Source organism: Schistocerca serialis, chromosome 9, assembly GCF_023864345.2.
Source record: "Schistocerca serialis cubense isolate TAMUIC-IGC-003099 chromosome 9, iqSchSeri2.2, whole genome shotgun sequence".
NCBI classification, from domain to species: domain Eukaryota; kingdom Metazoa; phylum Arthropoda; class Insecta; order Orthoptera; family Acrididae; genus Schistocerca; species Schistocerca serialis.
In genome coordinates this window covers 105,288,554-105,305,361 of record NC_064646.1, presented here as the reverse complement: position 1 = coordinate 105,305,361, position 16,808 = coordinate 105,288,554, and positions in this window count along the sequence as shown.

The window sequence follows — 16,808 nt, the reverse complement described above, 5'->3', positions numbered from 1 at the left end:
GTCTTGTAAATAATTACTATTAAAAACAGTCTTGATCACGATTTATTTTACAGGTGACCGGTTTCGACCACTACTGTGGTCATCTTCAGACCAATGAGTAGGAACCCCTTTCTGTTGGAGAATCACAACAGAAAGGGGTTCCTACTCATTGGTCTGAAGATGACCACAGTAGTGGTCGAAACCGGTCACCTGTAAAATAAATCGTGATCAAGACTGTTTTTAATAGTAATTATAAACATTTCACATAAATTTCCTCAGCATGTTATAGTCTTAGGTGGAGATTTCAATTTACCAGATATAGACTGGGACACTCAGATGTTTAGGACGGGTGGTAGGGAGAGAGCATCGAGTGGCATTATACTGAGTGCACTATCCGAAAATTACCTCGAGCAATTAAACAGAGAACCGACTCGTGGAGATAACATCTTGGACCTACTGATAACAAACAGACCCGAACTTTTCGACTCTGTAAGCGCAGAACAGGGAATCAGTGATCATAAGGCTGTTGCAGCATCCCTGAAAATGGAAGTAAATAGGAATATAAAAAAAGGGAGGAAGGTTTATCTGTTTAGCAAGAATAATAGGAGGCAGATTTCAGACTACCTAACAGATCAATACGAAAATTTCTGTTCCGACACTGACAATGTTGAGTGTTAATGGAAAAAGTTCAAGGCAACCGTAAAACGCATTTTAGACACGTACAAGCCGAGTAAAACTGTGAGGGACGGGAAAAACCCACCGTGGTCCAACAACAAAGTTAGGAAACTACTGTGAAAGCAAAGAGAGCTTCACTGCAAATATAAACGCAGCCAAAACCTCTCAGACAAACACAAGCTAAACGATGTCAAATTTAGCGTAAGGAGGGCTATGCGTGAAGTGTTCAGTGAATTCGAAAGAAACATTCTTTGTACCGACTTTTAATTGTTGGTAAGGCGTGTGCCAGGTTGAGATTCATTGGGAGAGACCTTAGAAAATGTAGTCCATCAGGAAAGGAGGTGGCTTACAAAACACTCGTTCGACCTATACTTGAGTATTGCTCATCTGGGACCCGTACCAGGTCGGGTTGACAAAGGAGATAGAGAAGATCCAAAGAAGAGCGGCGCGTTTCGTCACAGTGTTATTTGGTAAGCGTGATAGCGTTACGGAGATGTTTAGCAAACTCAAGTGGCGGACTCTGCAACAGAGGCGCTCTGCATCGTGGTGTAGCTTGCTGTACAGGTTTCGAGAGGATGCGTTTCTGGATGAGGTATCGAATCTATTGCTTCCCCCTACTTATACCTCCCGAGGAGATCACGAATGTAAAATTAGAGAGATTCGAGCGCGCACGGAGGCTTTCCGGCAGTCGTTCTTCCCGCGAACCATACGCGATTGGAACAGGAAAGGGAGGTAACGACAGTGGCACGTAAAGGGCCCTCCACCACACACCGTTGGGTGGCTTGCGAAGTATAAATGTAGATGTAGAATCGAATTTCTATCCCCCCTAGTATTAGATTTTCATCTCCCTTTACGTACTGAGTTACCCGTTCAATACATCTTTCTTTGTCTCTTAATCTCCTTCTTGCGACGTCTAACATATACCTGACCTGTATATAAAATATGACTAAAATTTCCTCAGACGTACCTGAGCTAAGCTAGTGTGTCAATCCCTTTTCACCACCACAGAAACGTCCACTAGCGTGCATAGAACAGTTTATCAGTGTGTCGTCGCAATAGGATGAATGGTATGGTAATACATGGAAGATGAAGATACAAGCATTCATTTTTATGGTTCGAATATGCGGTACAAGACGTTTCGGTACTAGACCTCAGATCGAGCGTGCTGTAGTCCAGCAGGCATGAGAAATTTGTAGAATGGCAAGTGTGTGAATTCGAATCACAATCCCTGAGGAAGTTTCTGTCTGATGAAATCTTGTGACTTTTCTATCCAGTGCCTCAGATATTGAGGGTTACATTGTCCAGGGAACGCCACTACACAGTGCCGTCAGTAATGGAGGAGATGGAGGAGGGTGGATAGTAGGGACGCGGGGTGAAATTTCTCTTCAAGGGTCTGGTACAGCCACATGCTCGCGGGTAGCGCCCTAATGCGCCTCCAGTAAAAACAAGTAACGCGAGCCGACGTTATTGGATATTAGGTTAAGCGCGCTCGCAGCCGCGACCCTGTAATAACCAGGTACGACGGTGGAGGCGAAGGGGGCGGTGGAGGCGGTGGCGGCGGCGACGGGGGAGCGGCGTCTTCCGGGGCGTCGGAATTGGTGGAGACGTGTCGGCGGAGGTCCCAGCACCTCGCCTTAATGGCTCGACTGCCGTGAGCTGCCGAGCGGGTAATATGGCGTCTCCTCCCCCCTCCCCCTCCCACAGCACTGAGGCGCGATGGAAGGGAACACCAGATATACGAGCAGCGTATCAGAGGAAGTGCCTAGGTCACCTATAGACAGGCTGCACGTGGCACTCTAAGAATCTAGTGACGCCGAAAATTACATTTGTTTATCCTGTTGGGGTCGCCGGAAATATGCAGTGGCCTGACAACATCACTGTGCACAATCGGACTTGGTCATGCAGCGATTAAAATAAACAATTTCTTCGAGATACTGGTGAGTGACAGAGTTAGCTCTTTCTGATAGCGAAACTCAAACTGTAGAAATAATAAAGAATAATAACAATAATGGCGTGTGACGAGGGCCTCCCAACGGGTAGAACGCTCACCTGGTGCAAGTCTTACGATTTGACGCCACTTCGGAGATTTGCGCGTCGATGGGGATGAAATGATGATGATTAGGACAACACAACACTCAGTCCCAGAGCGGAGAAAATCTCCGACCGAGGAACCCGGGCCCTTAGGATTGACAGTCCGTCGCGGTGACCACTAAGCTACCGTAGGCGGACGTAAAGAATAATGTCTCTAGAGGATAGTGGTGTGAAATAACGAAATGGAGAAACAAAATCGGGTGCGTATCTTTGGGAGGGAAAACTTTGCAAATGTCCCAGTGGGGTGGTTTCATTGGAAATATTTATTCACCTACTTGACAGTGGACAGAGGAGTTAAAACAAATTGCTTCTTCAGCGTACCCACCAAAAGCAACCACTTCTATTACCAAGAAAATTTCAGTAAAGCATTCCTGTTCTGAAAGAAACACTGCACAGACACAATTTTTCCCTAAACTCTGAAAGAAACTTTTACCACCACTGGCATAATAAACAAAGAACAGCATTTCATATAAGTTTCGTAACTTAAAAACAATTCTGTCACGTCCTTGTTAGTGCAGTGTAACTGTGTGTCATGATTCCTTTTTAGGTGTGTTGTTATTTCATCCTACGTTGGCCCTATGTGGGTTGGGCAAGGGGACTGGCAGCGGTAAAAACAAACCGCTCTTCAGCCAGTAGATCTCAACGCTAACTGAGAAGCTAAGGCTAAACAACAAGGAGTCATATGTATTATTAATTTGAAATTATTTGAAAATGTGATGTGAATGGGAGAAATATAAATAATACCGGGTGGATATAATTAAACTTTCCCTATTTAACACGTTATAACACGGAAACTAATTACCTCACTAATACCAGACTTTGTAGCATTCATCTACATCTACATCCATACTCCGCAAGCCACCTGACGGTGTGGGGTGGAGGGTACCTTGAGTGCCTCTAACGGTTCTCCCTTCTATTCCAGTCTCGTATTGTTCGTGGAAAGAAGGATTGTCGGTACACCTCTGTGTGGGCTCTAATCTCTCTGATTTTATCCTCATGGTCTCTTCGCGAGATATACGTAGGAGGGAGCAATATACTGCTTGACTCCTCGGTGAAGGTATGTTCTCGAAACTTCAACAAAAGCCCGAGCTACTGAGCGTCTCTCCTGCAGAGTCTTCCACTGGAGTTTACCTATCATCTCCGGAACGCTTTCACGATTACTAAATGATCCTGTAACGAAGCGCGTTGCTCTCCGTTGGATCTTCTCTATCTCTTCTATCAACCCTATCTGGTACGGATCCCACACTGCTGAGCAGTATTCAAGCAGTGGGCGAACAAGCGTACTGTAACCTACTTCCTTTTTTTTCGCATTGCATTTCCTTAGGATTCTTCCAATGAATCTCAGTCTGGCATCTGGTTTACCGATGTTCAACTTCATGTGATCATTCCTTTTTAAATCACTCCTAATGCGTACTCCCAGATAATTTATGGAATTAACTGCTTCCAGTTGCTGACCTGCTATATTGTAGCTAAATGATAAGGGATCTTTCTTTCTATGTATTCGCAGCACATTACACTTGTCTACATTGAGATTCAATTGCCATTCCCTGCACCATGCGTCAATTCGCTGCAGATTCTCCTGTATTTCAGTACAATTTTCCATTGTTACAACCTCTCGATATACCACAACACGATCCGCAAAATGCTTCAGTGAACTTCCGATGTTATCCACAAGGTCATTTAAGTATATTGTGAACAGCAAAGGTCCTATAACTCTCCCCTGCGGCACACCTGAAACCACTCTTACATTAATGTCCATAGTATGAAGTGCACGATTTCCATGCGTCACAGACCCACTTTCCAGTTCCAACTATGGCCACCAGGTGCTGCTATCAGGCATCGTGATTCAAAGTCTCACACACCTGACCAGTCGCAGTTGACTTGTTGACGTGTCAACATGAGCTTGGACAAAAGTAGCAAGTGGACTATTGGTGAAAATCTGTTATCAAAAGAAGCTGCAGCTGCACTTCGAGAATATCACCGGCTCAAAGGATTACGGAAGGGTCCTCTTTCTCCAGCTTCTGTGCGGAGCATGATGAAGAGGTTGTAATCAACTGGAGAACTGGGCGTCACTCCGGGAAGAGGCTGACGACCGGTTGCACCGCAGCCGGTTGATGAAATCGCTGTTGCTATGGCAGACAACGCTGCCACGATGAACAGTTAGTCACATCAAACTCAAACAAAAAAGCGTGGCTGCTTAACGAGGAAAATAGTGAAGGATTTAACGAAAGCATAAAAATGTTCACCTAGTTGTCTTTTACAATCAGGTTACAAAGAGGTTAATGCAAGCTAGAAATCCAACACTTTTCTTAACCACTCTGTATCCATTTTTGCAGGTATTTTTCCTAAGACTATAATGAAATCTAATAATGAGATGTCACAAGGAAACCTTGGATTATTACAGGTATGAGTGTCTCTTAACAACGAGGAATGGACACGTTCGGAATAGCCAACACAAGTAATTATCCAGACATACTTTCATGAATCAACAGCACTGTAACATATTAGAAAAAGTCGTAAAAAATGTCTAGTAGTCTGCGCATCTTGCCTGAAATTCACAGATGAGAAAATAAAATGAAATCAATATTGACTATTGTAAAGAACCTGTACGAGGTGAGGTTATAGGAGTATGTTTAAAGGAGAACGAAAGTATTGTAAAAGAACTTATTTTCTAAAAATAGGTGAGAAAATTTGTGTTAGTAGTTCAGAAGACAAAGCAAAAAAGTAAATTGAATGAAAGATACGGAGAACATTTAGTGACATAAAAATTAGTCTCAAATCCCCATCTGAAGCAAGGAAAATGGTCATGACTCTAGAAAGTAAAAGTTCATATGGAGTAGATAATATCTCGAATGAGAAATTAAAAAGTGGTACCCTAGAGTATTTAATCTTCCTAGTTAGTTACGTAATGCCTCGCTCTACGGGACCACTCTGCTGTTACTAAATACGTAATAACATCTTTCAGTGATAAAACATCACTAGCTGGGTTATCGAAGGCAATTCATTGTCAGTGCAATATTTTAGTAGAGAAGTTAAGTTTTCATAGAATACGCAGTTGAGTACATGCCTGGTTTAGTTCGTATTTAAAAAAACAGAACGCACAAAGATACCTTATGCAGTTCGAGTTACATAAAAGGAGACAGCAATTCACATGCAAGTGAAGTACATTTTGAAAAATCTCCAATTGTACAACATATGTTCAGTACCAAACATATCCTTAATGATATACAAAAGAACCTGATAATTGCACACACACAATCCAACGGCAGGAATCTAAAATTGCTGGTAAAAATTGGAATATTCCTCCTAAATATTAAAAGAACAGAATTAATTCAGAATGACCAATGTAATTTGCTAGCCACAATTTTTTCAGTAATTTCAAAGAGTTTTTTTAAAGCATTACCAAGTAACGATGTAAAGATTTATTTTTAACATTGTAGCTAGTACAGTTCAAACTAATAAATAGATACTAACATACTGTGTGTCTCTGACACCAGATACGATGAAACATATGTAGTGAGTACTCAGTACGTCATGTAAGTTAACTTTTTATATCTACATAGAAACATGTGCACCGTTAGTGAGCTGATGTGACATAGAGATGAACAGATATTAGCAATAAATAACATGACATTTAGATATGTTGTGCTCAGCTTTGTGGTAAGTGTCGCGTATTTTCTTAATTATTCTCATTTTCACTATTCACTTTTTCGTGATTCTCAAATTTAACCTTAACCTTGTAATAACTCGAATGCAGTATTATGAAGCATCAAGTCGCCAAAGAACAAGAAAATTAGCGTAACTACACAGATATGGCTGAAGACGTGGCCACAGTGGTTGAAATGCATAGTTTTGACTAATAAAAACAGTCGCCAGTGACTGCAGGCCTTGTTGTTTTAGTAAAAGCAGTATTACTAATAAGATTGGTGAAATAACAGAGAAAATATTTGGGATGAGTTAAGACTTTGAAGATCACGCAGCAACCACAGTTCCCAAGTAAGTGAATGCTGAAAAGTTCAAAAAATTTCCGGGAATGAAGCAGGTGACTTCGTCGACAGCAGCCGATATTTTGACTGGTGACCACCGCGTCATTTTCAAGACAAAACTGCAGCATGTAAGCAACGTGCAAGTGAATTTAATACGAGGTTTGCAGAGCGGCTCCGGAATGATAGCACACACACACACACACACACACACACACACACACACACACACGACGCCAGACGTTTCGATAGTGAAAATTAATCAAAAATGTGTGTGAAATCTTATGGGACTTAACTGCTAAGGTCATCAGTCCCTAAGCTTACACACTACTTAGCCTAAATTATCCTAAGGACAAACATACACACCCATACCAGAGGGAGGACTCGAACCTCCGCCGGGACCAGCCGCACAGTCCATGACTGCAGCGCCTGAGACAGCTCGGCTAATCCCGCGCGGCTGAAAATTACGGACCAACAGGTGATGCAGCATTAACTCTGTCCTTCTGTTTTTAAAAAGACAGAGAGCAGCATTCACCCGCATCTCGTGGTCGTGCGGTAGCGTTCTCGCTTCCCACGCCCGGGTTCCCGGGTTCGATTCCCGGCGGGGTCAGGGATTTTCTCTGCCTCGTGATGGCTGGGTGTTGTGTGCTGTCCTTAGGTTAGTTAGGTTTAAGTAGTTCTAAGTTCTAGGGGACTGATGACCATAGATGTTAAGTCCCATAGTGCTCAGAGCCATTTGAACCATTTGAGCAGCATTCCACGCAGAAATGAAGCAAACACCACCATTTCTGTTCACAAGGTTACTTGCTAATTTAATCACAATTGCTTCCTTAGTAACACTATTCCAGTAGCGGGAAATGCATGCCAGACTCTCTGTATTGTTACATTCCATAGGATGACCGTTGGTGAAACAACGTTCTGCAACGGCAGATCTGTATGGGTGTGCCGCTTGTGCTCAGTACACCGGTCCTCCACAGTCCTGATGGTCTGACCAATACACGACGCGCCACAACTACAAGGAATACGATAGAGATACTCCTTACGGAAACGAAGATTGCCTTAACGGAACCTAAAATGATCCTAATCTTAGCCAGAGGTCGGCAAACACATTTCACGTCGTATCTACGCAAAATAAGATCGATTTTGTTAAAGAAAAGCCGTTCACCTTGATGCCAACTCGGCATTAACGCTACTAACCGGTTCACGGTTCGTTGACAGCTCAACGCATGTCTGATATGTGTTTCACAATATCCACTGTGATGGAAGGTGACCGCAAGATGGGTTAACTCAGTTGACAAACTCTCCGGTACTGAAATGACGTGGTCCCTGTGAACCAAGGTGACAGCTATCAGCCCATAGATACAAGTTAGTATGAGTAGGCCTCCTCTAAACAGTATGTTCTGAAGTACCATAAACCTTCCTCCTCACTAGACCGCTGCTACTAGAGGGTTCACCTCTCATGATCACTAGCGGTCAGTTCCGCAATACCTGGGAGGGTTCGGACCCTTTGGTATGATTAACTAACCGCTGTTGGGAATAATACTTGTAAAAACGTATAACATGACGCAAACCATGAGACACTATAATACAAACGTGCCACCTAAAATTTTTCCCCATTACGTTTTCTGTGAATATGATGTACTTGATTTATTCTGTATATCATTTGGTACTATGTGTTAGTTAGAAGCCGCGCGGGATTAGCTGAGCGGTCTGGGGCGCTGCAGTCATGGACTGTGCGGCTGATCCCGGCGAAGGTTCGAGTCCTCCCTCGGGCATGGTTCAAATGGCTCTGAGCACTATGGGACTTAACTTCTGAGGTCATAAGTCCCCTAGAACTTAGAACTACTTTAACCTAACTAACCTAATGGCTTCACACACATCCATGCCCGAGGTAGGATTCGATCCTGCGACCGGAGCGGTCACGCGGTTCCAGACTGAAGCGCCTAGACCGCACGGCCACACCGGCCGGCGAGTGTGTTTCTCCTTCAGATAATTTAGGTTAAGTAGTGTGTAAGCTTAGGGACTGATGGCCTTAGCAGTTAAGTCCTATAAGATTTCCCACACATTTGAACATTTTTTGTTAGTTAGAAATGTGATGTGCGCTATTTCGTACTACCTGCGGTGCCCAGCCCACGGTGCTGAAATAAGATTGTGTGGTAATTGGAACAGAAGGATACGCTTTGAAGTATAAGAGGTAAAAATTATTTATGTAAAACATTTTATAACTATTTACAATACTTGTTAAAGTGTATGAGGTAAAAAATTATTATTGAAAACATATTCTAACTATTTACAGTACTTGTTTATAAGCAACATTTTTCATTCTGTTATCATGAAAGGGTACAGTACCGCCCGACATTGAAAATAGGTACAAAATACTTCATTATTTTTGTCAGAACAACACATTTTTTTTTGTAAAATAACTCAATTTCAATTAATACAGCGAAGCTGGATACCAGTGTGGGAAAGAATGACAATTTATTTATTTAATTGATCGCATGTGCACTCCCACAAAGTAAATCCCTACATCCAGTTTGGTGAGATATGTGAAATGAATGAATGTATGGTCGTCTGCTAACCGCAGATAGTGAATGTGAATATATGATCATCTTTGTGACGATCCTTTGGCCACCTTTGGTGGGACCAAAGAGATGAAATTTACCTGAGCTTTGAGCGCCTGAAATGAGGCTGACGAATACGGTAGCAAGGTGCTCCCCACTTCAGCAAAGGTGCGAGATGACCTGGAGAACGGCCATGTTTCAGCACTCTGCCTCTGGATCTTGTGCTGTTAAGACCTGTTTTAGTTGTGCTCCGTAATGACGAAAGAGGAGAGATATGGTATGCATGTGGAATATTTAAGAGTAGTTTGAAATAATAATTTCTCTATTTCAGGAACTTTTGTGGGGAGAATTAAATGTCAGGCTGGTAATATTAATGGGATTGTAGTAAACTTCGGAAGTGACCAACGGTCACAATGAAACCACGTGTAGCAATAAGTTGAAATACTTCCGTGTGCTTAAGTTAAGCTGAATTACTAGCGTGTGTACAATAAGTTGAAATATTTAAGAAATAGCGTGTGTACCATAAGTTGAAATATTTAAGAAATGGCGTGTGCAGGACTTAAAATTAGAGACGAGTACTTCCACGTGGTGAGTACTGTGTGAGTCTCAATCTGTGTATGAGACAAAGGATAAAGAGAAGTACTCGTCCATGATATCAGTTGAGGACTCGCGTGTGTGATGAATAACTTCTTAATATTACTTTGCGTGATATGATTCCGTGTGACGCTAGATTCAAACTCTGAGAGAGAAGCAAGGTGAGTCGGCCGTCTATCCAGCAACGCCACTTGGCTTGCATTGCACAGGAAGACGTGCAAATATCTCTAGAGTTCATAGTAGGAAAGTAGAATTACAAAGTGGGGCAGTGTCGTGTGAAACTGGGATAAATACTAATTGAAGTGGGAAAGCTGAAAGTGATAATGTTGTGACTATTTAGTGTTTTGTATTCCATGTCGTAGTGTGTGTATGTCATGTAATTTGGGTATGTGTGGTTTGCATGGGAGAGTAGCAAGGTAGTTTCAAAAGATTAGTGGGGTATGCTTGTTCCCTCTGTACTGCTCGGTCTGGAGGATAGTTTCGTGATCATGATTGTGAGAGTCGAAGTGTGAGAAATAATAAAAGATCCACCATCCTATCCAGAAAGTGGACTGTAGCGTTAAATAATTACGAGACCACAATATAGAGATTCACCAATGTAAAGCCATGCCCACTGGGCGGAATTTCTCATGTGTTATTCTTGTCGGTTATAGAATTTGTGTGTTTAGGTTAGAGAATTTATCGGAATAAGTAAGATAGTGAAAAGAAAAAGATTGGTTGACTTTTCCTTCGAATTGTATGTTGTTATAATGTCCCGAATTTATAATGTGTGCGCCATTCATATTCAGTGCGGTGGCCACGTGTTGACGAAAGCCGTTAAATAAAAAAAAGAAAAAAAAAGTGTTATTGCCAGTGCGTAGTGTACAGTCAGAGTTCTGTAAATTACTGATAGTCAGATGCGTGTTTCCGTTGCGTATTAATCATATAGGAGGATAACTTGTAACTTAAGTGTGAGTACTAGAGTTCATGTTACTCGATAAATAAGAATGAATCCACTCACTTGGCAGACCATTCATCTTGCAGGCCTGACTGCTTGATGCCACAGTATGAGCAAGGCATGTGGGTGCCTCTCAATCAGGCATATGTAAGTACAAACTTTTCGAATTTCCTCCTCGAGAGAAAGCTACGTATAGCTGACCTTGAGAGAAGCACGAGACTTTGAGGTTGATGCCTAAATATTTCAAAGCACTTCTCACGCTTTATTTTCGATTTATATTCAGTCACTGTGTCGCTTTGACTACTCACACTTCACTGTTTGTTTTTATTCGCTCATGGCACTACTTTTTCTGTTCGTTCCCTAGTCACTGATAAGAAACTGGCGTTCGAAACCACGACGGGTATTGCTTTACATACCCATACCAATGGGTAGCCCCACCAGTGACGAATTTCAAAACATACCGAAAAGGCTTTTTCCAAAGCTGTTTCACAGAGGAAGACCGCACTGCAGTTCCTTCTCTAAATCCTCGCACAAACGAAAAAATGGCTGACATCAAAATAAGTGTCCAAGGAATAGAAAAGCAACTGGAATCACTCAATAGAGGAAAGTCCACTGGACCTGACGGGATACCAATTCGATTCTACACAGAGTACGCGAAAGAACTTGCCCCCCTTCTAACAGCCGTGTACCGCAAGTCTCTAGAGGAACGGAGGGTTCCAAATGATTGGAAAATAGCACAGATAGTCCCAGTCTTCAAGAAGGGTCGTCGAGCAGATGCGCAAAACTATAGACCTATATCTCTTACGTCGAACTCTTGTAGAATTTTAGAACATGTTTTTTGCTCGCGTATTATGTCATTTCTGGAAATCCAGAATCTACTATGTAGGAATCAACATGGATTCCGGAAACAGCGATCGTGTGAGACCCAACTCGCCTTATTTGTTCATGAGACCCAGAAAATATTAGATACAGGCTCCCAGGTAGATGCTATTTTCTTGACTTCCGGAAGGCGTTCGATACAGTTCCGCACTGTCGCCTGATAAACAAAGTAAGAGCCTACAGAATATCAGACCAGCTGTGTGGCTGGATTGAAGAGTTTTTAGCAAACAGAACACAGCATGTTGTTATCAATGGAGAGACGTCTACAGACGTTAAAGTAACCTCTGGCGTGCCACAGGGGAGTGTTATGGGACCTTTGCTTTTCACAATATATATAAATGACTTAGTAGATAGTGTCGGAAGTTCCATGCGGCTTTTCCCAGATGATGCTGTAGTGTACTGAGAAGTTGCAGCATTAGAAAATTGTAGCGAAATGCAGGAAGATCTGCAGCGGATAGGCACTTGGTGCAGGGAGTGGCAACTGACCCTTAACATAGACAAATGTAATGTACTGCGAATACATAGAAAGAAGGATCCTTTATTGTATGATTATATGATAGCGGAACAAACACTGGTAGCAGATACGTCTGTAAAATATCTGGGAGTATGCGTGCGGAACGATTTGAAGTGGAATGATCATATAAAATTAATTGTTGGTAAGGCGGGTACCAGGTTGAGATTCATTGGGAGAGTGCTTAGAAAATGTAGTCCATCAACAAAGGAGGTGGCTTACAAAACACTCGTTCGACCTATACTTGAGTATTGCTCATCAGTGTGGGATCCGTACCAGGTCGGGTTGATGGAGGAGATAGAGAAGATCCAAAGAGGAGCGGCGCGTTTCGTCACCGGGTTATTTGGTAACCGTGATAGCGTTACGGAGATGTTTAATAAACTCAAGTGGCAGACTCTGCAAGAGAGGCGCTCTGCATCGCGGTGTAGCTTGCTCGCCAGGTTTCGAGAGGGTGCGTTTCTGGATGAGGTATCGAATATATTGCTTCCCCCTACTTATACCTCCCGAGGAGATCACGAATGTAAAATTAGAGAGATTAGAGCGCGCACGGAGGCTTTCAGACAGTCGTTCTTCCCGCGAACCATACGCGACTGGAACAGGAAAGGGAGGTAATGACAGTGTATAAAGGCACATTTGCATGCCGAGCGTGAGTTTCCGCGGAAACGCGAAATACTAATTAAATAAATAATCAGTGACTAATAAATAAAGCCTATGGCACACAACTGCAGCGCTGTGTCGCTGATAAAACAAAAGCACAATTACGTTACTCTTATGTTTGATTAAGAAAGAGAGAGCTCTGGGAGAAGTGGTGCGAGAAGCACGTATTTTATTTTTATTGTCTGGCACACCGCCATATTTCATGTTATAGAAGAATACTGCGAGTTGCAACCACACTAGGCACTCGATTCTGTAAAGAATTATATTTATAAAAGTAAGTAGGATTATGAACTGTAGGCTTATTCATTGAATATATCTGATTTAACTAACTGTGTAACTTTTTTATGTTTAGTAGACAATCACCTCTGTACGACGTATTGGCATGGCTGGCAAATTATTGCAATATTGAGATTTAGATTATGAGTCCGCACCTACCGCAACAGTCTTTGGAAACGATTTAATTACGAAGTCCGATTATTCAGTTTTATTTCACGGTCAACTACGAGTAACATTGCCTTTACGAAAAAGCCATTGTCAAGCGTCTGATAACGAATAATCAAACGTCCACGTTCCAGATAAGCAAACACAATTGCAATCACAATCACCATCATACAGATAGAATAATCAATATCTAAATAACAATATATTTTTTATTTATTTTATTTATTTTATTTATTTTATATTGGTGACTGCGTGTCGGACTTTTGTCATTTGTTACATTGTTCTCTTTGTTTCATGTAAAAAATCAACTTTCTGGACCTGGACGTCAATGTATGAGAGATAACAAAATCTGAAGATATTTTCCAATTCTGAAATTTTGCGGGAAGACGCAATGAAACTTCCAGCAAAATAAGGTAAGACGCAGCATCTTTGCATTAGCAGGCTTGACCAGACGTATAATTCAGTGTATTAGCTTTTCAGTAAATTCTGTAGTGTTTCTTTTCCGCATAACAGTTTCAGTGATAAATTTCATTCTCAGTACTTTTCCCTAAACAATAACGTATGCAACAATACCAATACACGAGTGTACAATATGGCCGACTTCTGTACGATATCATGTAACATGGCCAGCAGCCATTACCAATAATCTCAAATTCAGTTTATATTTTTAAATTAACAGACAGCCATTGTTGCTACGAGCGATTCATGCTCAACTACATTTTATTTTAAAATCAGTGTCAAAAATTTTCTTGAAACATATATCACGTGTGGCATGGTAATAACTAGAAAACAATACGCAAAAATGGAACAGCAAGGACGTACTATTCAGACGCAATCCGACTCGGACGTGAGACAAGTGTTAGAAAATGACTTTACGACAGCAACCGGTAGTGACGATTCATCAAATATTGACGCAAGTGTTGACGAAAATTTTGACGATAGGCCGTCCACTACAAAAATTTCAAAATCTCAATTAGAGCCCATGTTAATGCATGACGTCACGTCTAATGACGCGGCGGGGGCAGAGACCTTGCAAACGATAAACATTGCCGACATGTTACAAATGCTAATGAAACAAAACGCAGAAAATATGGCAGCCATAAGGAAACAGAACGCCGAAAACATGGCAACCTTAAAGGCACAATTAGAGACTCGAAATGAACAGTTAAAAACACAAAATGACGAAATCAAATCTGATCTCATAGCAATCAAGATAGGTAATGACACTTTGTGTAAACGTGTGGAACTTATAGACGCCACACTGACCAAACAGATGACCGAACTCAGTACTAAATTTTCCCAGCTCAATACGAGACAAGAAAAGACTACAACTGACGTAGCACTTTTACAGACACAAGTAAAAAACCTTAATGTCACGTGTGAAGTTCTTACTGAACAAATTCAAACATATCCTTCAGTACATGACAACCTTGAAAAACGAATTACTGACGTACAGAATAAATTTGACAATGTTGAACAACACCTGACTGACATCTTACAATCTGATGCCACAGCTCATTTTCAAAATATTAATAAAGAATTTCATGATTGGGTTGAGAACAAAGACAAACATTTTGATAGATGCTTACGTGAAAATTTACCAACAATTGTGCACGACTCCGTAGCGCAATACATTACTAATAACAAACAGCTGATCAGTGACGCAGTACAATCCGTCACTGCACCCATGAGACAATTCACCGATCAACTACAGTCTGAATGTAACGAAAATATCAGTCAAAATGTACAGTTCAGAAACCAATATACATTCGAGTATGATACACACATTCCGCACACGACAAATACACAAGAACAAAACACACCACGACTACAACACATACCACGATTTGGAAACACAAACACAAGCTATTATCATGGTAAACCACAGCAACATTATCGTAATTACTCGCCAGCTGAACATACCAGTAATTACAGTGGAATAAATCCATATCACAATGCGAAGGATGACGAAAGCTTAATGAAACACAGGCAATTTCAGATTTTTATCCCAGAAAAACGAACCATTCATCCGGTGATTTTTCTTAAATCTTTTAGTAACGCATTTCCACGCACTTGGAGTGACCGGAAAAAGATTTCATATATTGTCGGTTACATCCAAGGCGATGCAGCTGTCTGGGCATACAGTCAAGCTGACGTATGTACCACGTACAGTGAGTTTGAGCGTGCTTTTCTGAACAAATTCTGGTCGCAATCCGTCCAGGAGCGACTCAGAAGACAAATTTTAGAACCTGAAACTTTTAACAGTAAAAATGGTAACTTACGCAGATATTTTGAAAAATACTTGAACATGGGACATTTTTTAGACGAACCAGTCGCAACGCGTGATATACTCCGTGCGTTGAAGGCCAAATTGCCTTTCAACATTAAAGAAAAACTCCTACATATCCCGGATGACGATTCAGATTATTTTTTAACAGCTTTAGATTCGGTTGACATGTTACTTGAAGATCAGCGCATCGCGCGGCAAAACAGCAGCCACAATGTTTACACTAGTGGTATGCAAAACATGCAGGCTTGCCAACACAATTCTGGCGCGCCCACAGTTGGATACGCGGTACAATAAAAACAGCAAACTCACATGCCGTCTCAGTACGGAAATCAAAATCAACATGCGTATTCCAATACAAACAATAGTTACAACAGTAATAACATTTCATGCGGCAATCCATACAAGAGGCACCGCGGTAATAACTACAACGGTAACAACGGATACAAAGGTAATAACAAAAACACAAACAGAAATAGAAATAATAATAACTACGAGCCAAGACAGCATCAAGGTTGGACTCGTAACGATCAGTACTTTCATTCAAACCCTGCTTTACCACAGCAGCCACCAGGTCAAAATTGGAGCATACCTTACGACCGACAGGTAAGTTATAATGCGCAACAGCAACAACAACCGCAAAAGTTTGGAGATCATAATAGGCAATATCCGAATGTGAATATAATAGAAATGACACCTGATGCACAACCTCAATCTGTGTCAGTACCTAGTACAAATGCTAATCCAACAAACTAGAAACAGTCACTACTTTGCCCCAGGTCGTGGCTGAAGAATTCTTGGGGGGCGACTTCAATGTTAATCAGTTATTTGACACCACACTTGAACAACAGAATAATGATATGCCGAGTAATTCTAAACAAAAACTACCTGTTTTATTTATAAGATACAACCACAATAACAATATATCAGATGAACTTTTACAAGACAGTACACAATGTCGTTTAAACACAAATGAAATTGTTTTAGCATCTACTACTGGTGTAGTAGGTGGGATTCCAACTACTATTATCCTAGATACAGGTGCAGCTGTGAGCGTTTTGTCTTTTAATTTCTATAAAAAGATGTGTGAATTGGAACCTGTGCCTGAGTTTCCTGGCCAAAACTGTAAAATAATTACTGCACTAGGTAATAAGTCATGTAGGGTTACGAAGCAAGTTTTTGTAAACGTTAAAATAGGTAATGGAACCGTACA